We start from the raw sequence: 12875 nt of genomic DNA, 5'->3' as shown, positions 1-12875 counted from the left end.
AATAATAAATAAATAAATAAATAAATAAATAAATAAATAATATTAATTATTTATTTTCTTTATATCACACAGTTGTCTGTTGAACAGTTAGTCCGACGGATGTTCTTTCAAACTGCCGACTGTCATATCATTAAAAACTACTACATATGGCATTTAAATGTCAACTTGAAGATCATAGATTTGAATTCAGATCCGGCTTATAAAACGAGTCCCAATTAAGACAAGTTGGTGAAACCTATAAAAATCTATCTTACCAAAAAAATTATATATTATACAAATTTATTTGTATACATATATATCTTCTAAATAAACGACTATGTTGTATAAAGATCGAGTATTTACTGATTGTTAAACTTTTAATTAACAATATATAGCAGCTCGATCGTTATGTTTTAACGGATGAAGATTTAATATTAATTGGCTCAATTTGGAGATCGACCCTGGGCAAGAAAAGTGGGTGTAGGAGTGATTATCTTGCATTGTAAACTACAGTGTTCCTTTAATGAAACACACAAAACATGTACGGATACATTAACAAGAATTTTTATTATATACAGCAAGTGTAGGGAGACTTGTTGCCTTTTTTATTCTTCTGATATTGTATGTATACTTGCGAGGGGCAATTTAACTTCTTCGTTGTTATAATAATTATTATTAGTACGATGCATGTGTATTTAATAATTATTATTATAATAAAAATAATATTTATTTTACCCCTGGATTGGTAATTTAAAGATACCGACAAGATTGGGATTTTTTTATTAAAAAAATTGAAACAAAAGAAGACATGTGCGTGTAATTTGTGTGGAGCTAGCAATCGTAAGGCCAAGAATCAAATGGCTCTGCTCTTTTCGAACTTTATTATATTTTGGCCCAAGTTTAATATAATTACCAACATTCCATCAATTTTCTTTTCCATTAATTTATACTAACATTTTGTCGAATTGAGGGTAGGTTCTATTTAAGAGAGAGCACTTCATTTATCTGGATTTACATATTAGTAGTCGGGAAATTTTCATAGATCGGCCGTATTTCGTTATATTGATCGAGTTATTTACGTCGTCGACTCGTATGACATTAAAAAAAAATTAAAATAATGGCGGAAGGTTGTCTTAAAATTAAATTGTTTGGAGAAATCAAATCAAGGTTTATGCTTGTTAGGGCGAAAAGCAGAAGAAGAGCCCATGAGAGAAACATAAGCAACGATGATGCAATTATCACATCTAACAAAAATGGTTACCCAATATATATACCGATTGAATGGGTTGCTTCAAACACTTGGCCACAAACGAATTCTAACTTCAAACTCGAACACAAATAACCAAAGTTTTCTGAAAAAATTGTCTTGCTTCTGACAGTACCAATCAGGCATCACAATTAAATAAACTAATTGATTAATTGAACCCCACGACGACAGTTCACGAAATCAAGCATTGAATTACAGATTCGATTTTATCTAAGTGTTGGCACATATTTTTGTATATGCGATGTTTAATATAATAATCGGTATATATACTTGTATGTATATAATTTGATGTAAGTAGATATTTATCGGTATATACTTAGTAATATAGATTATAGATCATGAAAGAAAGAAATTTGGCCGGCCTTCTGTTTTTCAAGGAAGGAGAAAACTAATGCAATGAATTAAGGGAGAAAGTTCATTAACTTCTCATATTCCAATCATTACGCATTCATGGGGATTCAAAGTCTAATATATATATGTATATGTATATGTATATGTATATATATATGTATGTATACAGTATATATGACTTTCTGGGTCAGACTCTTCTCTTTATGGCTATGGTCGAAAAGAAGACATGCTCTTGAGCCCTTTCTGTACACTCCATTCAATGAATAGGAGGACCTTGTTCCGAGATGTATGTATGCATATTCGTTAAATGCACCCATTTATTCATCATTTACAATCCATATTTCCTTTATAAAAATCCCATAAACCTTTTCATGTTCACGAACGAACATACGTATTCATTTTTTTTCATGTTTTTTCCTTCTCTCCCTCGTCACTTCTCCGTGTACATTTCAGGCTAGAACATCACCACTTTCGTCTATAAACCCAAAAAATAGTTCTATCACTTGGCATGAAGTCAAAAGGTTCATGGACGCTAACAGCGGCAACGTCGTCGAAAGGATCTCGGAACTCAAGAAATATTTCAACCGATTTGAGTATCTAGAGTCGAAATATGTTACAAAGTCAACTGATTTATTCAATGGCGAGCTCGAAAAGACCATAACAAGATATCAACAAAAGTTTGGCCTTTCCATTAATGGGAAGATCGACTCTCGTACACTTTCCAAACTCATATCTCCTAGATGCGGTTTTCCTGACATAGTAGCCGATCGCACCGAAAAAATATGACAAACGAAGCAAAAGTATACGTACTTCACCGGCCGGCCAAGCTGGGGTCGGAGTATTCCGATGGCTTTGACATACGCCATATTGCCGACAAATATAATTACTTACTTATCCATGCAAGATATACAGGCTACGTTTGAACGTGCCTTTAGGCTTTAGCCACTGGGCTTCTGTCATTCCTGTCACATTCGTGGAATCCGAGGATTACGGCTCCGCTGACATCAAGATAGGGTTCTAATGCGGTGACCAATGAGATGGGGAGGCACTCAACAGGGTCCTTGGAGTTCCAGCGCATGCATTCTCACCTGAAATGGGGTGGCTCCACCTAGACACGGCTGAGACATGCATGGGCGGTGGACTTCCGAGCGGAGAAATCTGATGCTGTCGTGGATTTAGAGTCGGTGATGACGCATGAAATCGGGTATTTGCTGGGATTGTCGCACAGCGACGTTAGATAATCTGTCATGTATCCAAGCTTGAAGCCAAGGGAGAAGAAAATCGATTTGAGGGTTGATCATATCAAAGGTGTGCAGGCTTCGTATGGCTTGAACCCTAATTTCAGTTTTCAAGCGTATCAAGTATCTGAAATGGCTACGAATGATGGTGTTTGTCTGAGGTCATTGGGAGAGAAAATTGTTTGGTCTAGTACATTGTTTGGGTTTACTGTTTGGTTGTTGATTTGATAGAAATCAATTTATAGGAGTTCATCACCACTTGTTATACAAGATTAGTTTAAGAAATTGTCATCGCTCTACATCCAATGACACAAAACGACCCTTTATTTAAATTAGCTTATTTTATTTTTAATTTACCAAATATACATACGTGATCACAAAATACATTATTGAAATACAAAAGACGAGAGTAGCCTTTTGAAAACTTTCCCCTATCTACACACTTAAATTTGTAAGAATAATAAATAAATATTTTTCTATTATTTGGACACGTAGACATTTGAAGAAGAGGACAAGTAAAGACTCCAAAATTTTTAATTGAAATTAATTGGGTGATTAACAACATATCATTTTCATGCACGGTGTCTTCCCACAAAAAAAACACTTATATAAAAACATGAAAAATATCGTTTGGAAGTTGACAAACCGCGTGGGTTTATAGCCAAGTGTTCGTGTGCTTTGTGCTGATCAACATCCGCAGTTTTCCACCACATGAGACATATAATTTTAATTAATTGATCTTTTGTGAATGGCCAATTTCTGAATATGGTTTAGTCAGAAGACCAAAATTAAACGACCTAGCTTCCTTTCAGTTGGATTTGATTTTTTAAACATACATAAACTCCCTTGCTCCAAGTAATTACCAACCGATTCTCATTTTTGTCGCCACCGTGTGTGCCGTGGTCGTTAGTAAATATAAAGCAATTCAATTTAGTTAAATATTCTTTTGTTTTTTTAGAATCTCAGTCTCCTAATCTGATCCTGATCCAAAGTATAAACCCATTTTTTTTCCAAACAATCTCGTTTGAGCACTAGGTTCCTCGTGAGTTGCTGATATAGATATTGTTTTTTTATCCTAATTTGCATTCCAAGTGAATTCTTTTGGATAAATTATATGCACGCATTGGAGATGATCAAGAACGTCACGTATTTAATTAAGCACAATTTGTCGTAATTAATCCGTGTTAAAAAAGTTTTATATATACGTACGCAAGGCCTCAATTTGTTGCTTGCAAGTTGGAAATTAAAAGAGGAAGTTGAAATGTGTCATGTGGGATTGCTTTGTTTGGAACAAGAGAAATTAAATGGTATACAAAGGGAAACCAAGTGTGATGGGTCAAAATTTCATATTATCTTCATATCAGCCACACGTGATGTGCTTGCACACGGTATATTATTGAGTCAAGAAATATGATCATGCTATAAGATTGAGGTATTATTACTTATTGAAAATCACATCATTTTTCCGTCACAATGAAGTGACATAAACCTCTCTAGAGATTCATGGGTTCTGACACATGTAAAATCCAAAAGAATTGCTACCATGACTATAACTGCTAGACAGATTTATTCTCTTAAATTAATGGTAAATATGAACTTCATATATTGAGTATACTGTATGAATAAAATTTGGTTGAAAGATTACGTAAACTTCATATTTAATTTGAAAAACTCGCCCCAAAAATTACTTTTAACTTTCAAATTTCAATCTTATTCCATTATCTTCGTAGAAATTTAGTTCTTCTTCAACGTATAGCTGCCGTACATGTATAATATCTGAACAACACTCTTTGTGAAACAAAATAACTAAAATCGTCAGAAAAAAACAAAAGAAAAACATTATAAAACTGAATTCCCAAACTACAAAAGCAGCAAATATACAATATCAAAAATATCATTTTCCTTAACCCCATCATGGAGTGCCGAACTTCATGGTACTCCGTTTTGATTTTTCCAATATTTGAAGTAAAATTAAACAATTATGGATAGACTCAATGAATGGATCTGGTAAAAAGTTAGCAGCTTTAGAAGGTACTATGAACATTTATTTTTTTTGGGAAATAGGAGAGCCAACTGCATTAATTCAAATCTTCGTACCAGACATAACATAACAAATGAGGGTAATCCACTCTCGCCTTTCACGCTACTCTCTGTAATTCTCAAACAGACGAACCCTACGTACAAACATATATGCATGTATAGATATTAACGATAAAGATGGAATATGTAATGAAGAGAGAAACATTAAGTCGAAAAAGCTTCCATTTTTCATATTTACAGTACGGTTTATTAGCAAGGAGACATGGCCCGAGAAACACTCATCAAATTAAAAAAGAAAACTGAAAAGGACATCCAACTAAAGCTACTGGTAATTAATATACATAATACACAAACACAAACATCTCGCGAACAAAATTTATTTATTAATTTATATTATAATTTTAGAACCCACCTTTTTCATAGTTCAACACATTACATCCTTGAGAAGCTTGTACCTTCGGGTGGTCGGGCGTGGAGAGGGGCTTTTTCCGGCAGCTTTCTCGACCGGAGAACCACCCTCTTCCCGATCCTGCTGCTTAATTTTGTCGCCGGAGTAGGCGGACCTAACTTCATTTGCATGCGTAGCTTTCCTATTATTGTTGTTATTCCTTGAAGACGATGAGTTCCCATGTGTTAACGAGGAATTTTTTCCCTCGCATTGGCACCAGTTACATACTTCAATAGGATCCGAGAATTCGCTGTAAAAATTGCTACAGTACCTGTCAAACAATCGATTAATTTTTTTCAAATTAGAATTTGTAAACTTTTGGCAAGAATAAGCACACGGGATTGGTAATCACATAGAGTTATAAAAATTAGCTATCGAATGATGTAATAAACATTTAATCAGTATTTGATTAGGCGGCGCATAACCACGACCCATTCTTGTCCCAAAAAAAACTTATTTCATCGTGTGCTACACTAAGATTTTCAGGATTGTTTGGCCGAAGAATCAAGGCCAGAGGATACTCTATTGAGCAAAGATGGACACAGTACTCAGCCTTTTCAATCAAATAAATATACAAGTGTCGCATAAAATCACCTCTCGATCGCTCCATTCATCCAGCCCCATAATTCACAAAATAAGTGTATACATATGGACTATGATGGTAAAACACACATTAAAACCTGTGTCTGCATATATATACACACACACACACAACACATGTATTTATACGGAGGGCCGGCTGCTTACGAGTGTTGGGAGCGATGGCGACACTTGGAGCAGCGGAAGAGTTTGTCCGGGAACCCAACATCGCCGCACATACAGCAAACGGCCGCCTGCTGATCTACCATTTCTTTATTTCCAGGGCTGGTTATTAAAAACAAAGGGGCAGAAATTATTATTAATTTGTAAACAGGTTTTAAGTCGGTGTGGGTGCCTCTCATATATACACACACACACATATATAAATATACGCATAAATTCAACTGTGTATATTATTGTTTTGTGTTGTGTGTGTGGAATGGTTAGATATAGATAGATACCGGTAGGCCAGAAAATTGATTGTTTTATTGTAAGAAAGTGGTGGTGGTGGAATCCGGAGTTCCTAATTTTAATAAAGACATGTACTATTATTATATTATATTTCCATTTTTTTAAAAATGGAATTTTAACTTTTTTTCTTAATTAAATATGAATAACTGCAAGTGCGTGCGTGCTTCTGTTAAATATTTCATTAATGTTTATTTTACAATAATAATAGTTATTTGTGGAGTGTTTTAGACGGTATTCATCACATCATCTATATTTCTATTTGAAATAGTAATAATAATTGTTTCACTTATTATATTTCTAAGAAAATTTGCCCAAAATTAAATATTTTTTAAAATAATTTTTAAACCTTGGTATAAGTGGAATTTAAATTATTTCGATCGTGTTTACTTCTTTATTTAAAAATTATAGGTTCACTAGGTGTGGTTTAAAACATTAACTGTTGATTGAAAAAGAAAGGCTAAAAAACGTTGAAGGTAGATTGGATTAAATGATTTCGGATATATTTTTATTGTTTAGAAAAAACGTGAAAACGGCTCAGCGGAATAGACTTAAATCATTATTCAAATATTATATCAAAGCAAAAGTCTATGGTGAACCAAGTAATTAAAATTATTCAGCATTATATAGTATTAATTTCACTACCACGATCCTATTTTATATTATTTTATTTTTTTAAATCGCTTCTTAAATGTTTGCTTTTAAACAGGTACTTTATTTTGGGAAAAGCATGTTTCTCCAAAAAATTTGATGGCATATACTAAATTAATTAATCGTGACATAAATAATAATTATTTTAAAACTTATATTATATAAAAATTATTGATTTTTGCAGCTCTGATCAATTTAGCTCAAATCGATCGGTTTGATTGTAGTCGTTCAATATTTATATATGATCATATTTGTCATAATATAATATGTATTAATTAATGTGGTAACTAACAAACAAGATGAAACCTATAGTCGATCGGGTTGATTAATTGATTTAATATGTCAATTTAATTCCTTCGAATACATGTTAGTTTGCCACTACCCCTATTTAATGGGCAAAAAAAATAACCTAATAAATGGATTGTATTGGGCTCGGTACACTCCTGTTACCTAGAGTACTGATCAATCTTTCCCTTGTACCTCAATTATGCAAAAATTATTAATTATCTTCATGATTTTTTTGTGATCATAATATTTCCTTTGTACCTCAATTATGCAAAAATTATTAATTAACTTCATGATTTTTTTTTTGTGATCATTCATTGATTCTTTGGTTGGATGTTCTTGCGACGGGGTCGCGGTTAGTTTCTATAATGTTGAGGCCGAACTTGAATGACGTTTACTTACAGTACCTATCAATAAAATAACTCTCATGTATTAGATGTATAATTTTGATATGGTTCATCACATATAATAAGTAATTGTCATATTATTGATAAGCACGGTCTATAGACAACATAACCAAATTATATGTATATATGACACCGAAACAACTTTTGTCAAATCATCAAGACATATTAATCTAAGAATATGCAAAGCATGCCTGAAACCACTATAATATATCATCGATAGTCGTAGAATGATTCGCGGGAATAGGTTCGAAAACGGACAGCATTCACTCTTGTATTCACATCTTCAGCTTTGCGAATGATTTGTGAAATTTTGTTGAACAAGATCGCAATCCCGTATGCTTTTAATGAAAAAAGAACCTTGTGTTGCGTTTGGAGCGGAAAATTTAGAAAAAAAGACTTGAAATGACAAGTGGATTTATCCAAACAAATCAGTGAACGATCCAAATGCAACCTCAGGTTTCGTTTCTACGTTAACTTGCATTCGAACACATAGTGTTACATTGCGATTAAAAAGTAAATATTTATAGGGAAGTCCATATAAAATCCAGAATGCATCGTGTGCATAAAGAATTAACTGTAGACGACGACAAAAATGTTCCTGAATTCATATTCGTTACAGCATAAGAACGACTGATTGATCTTTCGGATAAACCAAATCTACTCGTTCTTTCATTTTGGAGAGCCATTTAATTTATCCTTGAATCTAAATATTACAGCGATATCAGAGATAGAGAACGTGACAACGCACTATCCGGGGACAATAAACATTATATAAATAATATTTATTATTATGTTATTATATTTCTGTTTTAGCTTATCATGACAAGATAAATTACACTTTTTGTTTCTAAATATTAAAGATCCAAAAATTATCAAATACATTAAAACTAATTAACCAAAACTTTAACTAATCACTTTAATTTAAGATTAACTTTAGATAAACAACCCACAACACATAATTATTCACATATAATTCCGTACAATATAATATTGATCCAACCATACCCAACTCCTCATCCTCCGTCGAATTATTGCGCAAAAATGAACTTTCGTAGAGATGGGAAAGGTGTGGAACACGCAGTGCACGTGACAGTGAGTGTAAATTTCCCCGACAGTGGAGTGGTGGAAAAAGGTTAAAATCAGGACTCATAAATATAAACATGGGACAGACACCGGTCAACTTCGTACCAGCAGTTGCCTTAACATAGTTGGGGGGACGCATTAGTCATTTTTAGGGGGAGAAAGAAAATGGAGTACAAGTAACTTTTAACCTTTTAAACAAAAGTCCGCAAAATGGCCGGGACCATATATAGCCGGATGGTAGTTGGGGCAAAGCTGGGTTATTGCCCGACTGGTAGTATACTTCGAAATAAATTTTGCCCATCATATTAAAAATTTCTGACTACACGAACAAATGACATATATATATATATATATATATACCACCACACCATGAAAATCAATCTGAAGTTAATTATTAATAATCTTGTACACTCGTGTTTTTAATTTATGTACACACACTTTTATGTGTAAAGTCTTCAAAGTTTGGATTTTCCTTTTTTTGTATTTTCATGAAGGTGGAATGTGTTATTGTCCCTTCGGGTGAGATGCATTTTGGCCTACGGGGGAAATAGTTAAAACTCACAAAAGAATGATATATACGAATAATTGGACCTAATTTTTTTGTCTCCATTGTCCGTTTTTAAAAATAAGTTAATTGTTACATCATTCGACAGATTTGTGACAATGATATCAAAATTATTGGGAGATACGATATTTTCATCAGTAGCCACATTATTTTAACTAGTGTCCGAAATTTCTCATTTTATTCTTATTTAATAAATGTTTTAAATAAGAGATGAAAATTACCTGAAGTAGTTCATGTATTTAATGATGATGATAGTTTGACAAAATAATATTAAACATGGAAAATGGATTATATATTTGGGATGAATGAAAAAAGAAATATGAAGTTTACATTTGGAAGAAATAATATATTTTTTAAAAAGATATTTTTAAAATTTTAAAAATAATCAATTTTTTCGATCGAAAAAGTCGAGCTCAAGTAATTATACACGTACCCCACTGCTAGATTAGACCAAAAAAGTAGCGTTTTATCTCTCTCTAGCTCGATCAAGTTGAACTTTTCAATAAATATTATAATATGTATAATTTTTTTTTTGAAAATTATAATTTTACCTCGTCAAAATTTGAATTAATAATATATAAAATTAGAATATGGGAGTCAATAAATTAATTATTATATTTTTTTATAAAAAAAAAAAGCACTTTATCTACCGGGGAAGGAAACAATTGTGGCGTACTTTTGGTGTTTCCTTAAAAGAAGATCATCCCCACACACTCAACTCGGCTCTTCCATGTGCTCTTTTAATTCACACGGGACCACTAAAGATTTCTACTATTCCTTTACCATTTATTGATACTGTATTGTTTTAATTATTATATAAATATATACTACCGACGAAATTAAAGGAACACAAATTACTTAAAATCAATATATAATTATACTTAAATAAACTTCAAGTGGTGATTCTCATCGACTTATCCAACTTGTATAAGTTAGTTTTTCCTGATAGATTAGCTCGAAAAACTCTATTTTTTTCGAACTTGATCTGTTTGATTTGAGTATTTTTCGTGTCGATTCGATCGACTTATGGTGTCACACAATTGAATTGATGCATATTCACAAACCATAAGTATGGTGAGTTCTAAAACATGAGCTTTTCCAAAAATAATGTGGGCCCACATAGAAATTTATTCAAGTATTAATAATTTTTCTTTGAATAATAGAGTGTTGATAATTGAATGCAGTTGAGGAAAGCTAGTGCAAACATTTCACCACCACATTTCTGGGAAATGGTGGGCCCAATTTGTTTGGTTATAAAAGTAATGGATTTCCCTATACAGGCCCACAAAAAATTCGACACCATGAAACTTTCATCATTAAAAAGTGGGCCCTTGACAGGATAGCTTATCACTGATATGGGCCTGCGGCCCGAATTGTCTTTGGATCGGTTTCTATGTGCATTTACAACTTGTTTATCTTTATTTTATTTTTTTATCTTATTATTGTTATATTAAGTATTAATAGTGATTTTATAACGTATTGGTGACATTATAAACCAAATTAGAATTAAATTAAGGCAGAAAATATAAAAATAATTTTTTCGACTTTTATTTCTATTTTTTATATAAAAAATACTTGAATAATGTCAAATTTACTAAATTAAAACACAGTTAATTTATCAAGGTCAATAATTTTTTTTGTGTGTTAAAAATGAAAATAAAAATGGGTAAGGATTCAAAAGTATTAATTTTCATAAAAAATATACATCGAGTCGACTCATCTCATAAATATAAATCTGGTCGTCTCAAAAAAAGATTACTCAAAAAATAGACAATGACATGCATTAAATTTCAAAATTGGAACACATCACGGTTCAAACTTTTATTGGGAGCGATCAAATTCCCCCAATAAAGATTCAACTATGAGGTTGCGTTGGATTAATACATTTGATTTTGGGAATGATTTCAATTAAATAATCTGAATTTCATCGATTCTAATACAGTCTGAGTTAAGTTACATATTTAAAAATATGGTATTTGGGTATTTTTTTTTTAAAAGATAAAAATTAAAGATTTTGGTATTTTGTTGATCGACATATTATTGATCTTAAAACCATAAAATACAAATTAATTTTAAAGTGTATGCCATGTCGTTGAAGAAACAACAAACTTAAAGGTGATTATTTTAAAGTAAAAACAATTTTGTCACCAAAACTCATATGAGATAATTTTATAAGTCAATTTTGTGTGACGCATATTCTATTTGAGACATCGAATAAAAAATACTTATCCCATAAATAAAAATCGATAACACTGTCTCACAGAATACACACTCCGATTTGTTAATCATTACTAAAGTTAGTTTGTGAAATCGACACACATCTGACTTTCTCGTGTACCTATGTAAATCATGTATAATATACTCCAAATAACGACAAATTTAGGGATTATAATGGGCCAAAGGCTCACATTCCTGGACTAACATTATTGGGCTGTATGGAGGCCTATATCAGCCTAGCCTGATGGTTTTACAATGAGGGCGTTTTATTGGGCTAGTTGAAATAACAGCCCATATAGTTAAACCATTTTTCATTTTTTGTAAATTAAAAATTCTCAAGTTCTGTGTAATTGAGTTTTATATAATTTGTTGATATTTGGATGAGTGAAGAAAAAACAGGAATTTTTGATTTTTAAGAATCTCAAAATCAAAGCTTTTGGTACGCACTTCAATTAAGTTTCTTAATTTTAAAAACAAATATATATTTTTAGAGTACAAGTATGATATTGTTCTGTACTATAAAGATATAATTTAACTATCCAAACTATTGACAAGACTTGAGTGTGAACAGGGCTGTACCTATTGTGAGGGGAGAGATGCCATCGCCTCAGGGCCCGGCCCTCACAGGGGTAAAAAAAAATCATTTGTCTCATGTTGTTGAGGACATTTAAAAAAAATTGGACATTGACCCATTGAAAATATGATTAAATATGATGATTGTGTTCATTGGAGATTTAATCAAATTATGTAAAGCCCGAACAATAAAACTACACGGCAAATTAATTAAACTTTTAAAAATTTTGTATGCATAAAATGATAATGTTTGTCCAATATATTTATTATTTTATCTTGTGTCAACTCATGTGTTAAACTTTTATACTTTACTTGTCAATTATTTGGCTTCTTTTCTTGAATTTATGTATTTGGACCATTTCAAAAAACAAAACACAAAAAATTGTGATACTTACCTATTTTACATATCTTTATTTTCTATTTTCTTGAATAAAATATTATATTTATTATTTAAAACAAATCATATATTTTTACAATATTGGTTCATTATATTTATCATTTTGTTATTTTGATCGTTTATATTAATAAATTTCAATTTTAGCAACATATCTTACAATTTTTGTCAATTTCAATCTTTTTTCAATATAATTGTTCATATAACACTGTATTACGTTATAGCCATGTTGATGTTGTGGCGCACGAAGAAAAAAATCGCAAAGAGATTAATATATAACTCGTAAATTATATTTTTCTTATATATATTGTTTAGTTATTTTTAATTTTT

The 12875-nt window shown here is 31.6% G+C and overlaps 1 long non-coding RNA gene and 1 pseudogene across 1 annotated transcript; one reads left to right on the top strand and one right to left on the bottom strand.

Moving 5' to 3' along the window:
- The first annotated feature begins 1963 nt into the window (after positions 1-1963).
- Positions 1964-3063, top strand: LOC140974613 (metalloendoproteinase 4-MMP-like; annotated as a pseudogene).
- Positions 3064-5062: 1999 nt separating this feature from the next.
- On the bottom strand, positions 5063-6383 carry LOC140972013 (uncharacterized). Its single transcript, XR_012174418.1, has 2 exons — positions 6071-6383; positions 5063-5594 (listed from the first exon to the last, which is right to left on the bottom strand). It is a non-coding gene; the product is annotated as an uncharacterized lncRNA (long non-coding RNA).
- Positions 6384-12875: the final 6492 nt, after the last annotated feature.

Source organism: Primulina huaijiensis, chromosome 3, assembly GCF_012295235.1.
Source record: "Primulina huaijiensis isolate GDHJ02 chromosome 3, ASM1229523v2, whole genome shotgun sequence".
Taxonomy (NCBI): Eukaryota; Viridiplantae; Streptophyta; class Magnoliopsida; order Lamiales; family Gesneriaceae; genus Primulina; species Primulina huaijiensis.
Note: the sequence above shows the minus strand (reverse complement) of the source record. Positions and strands in the feature narration are given on the sequence as shown.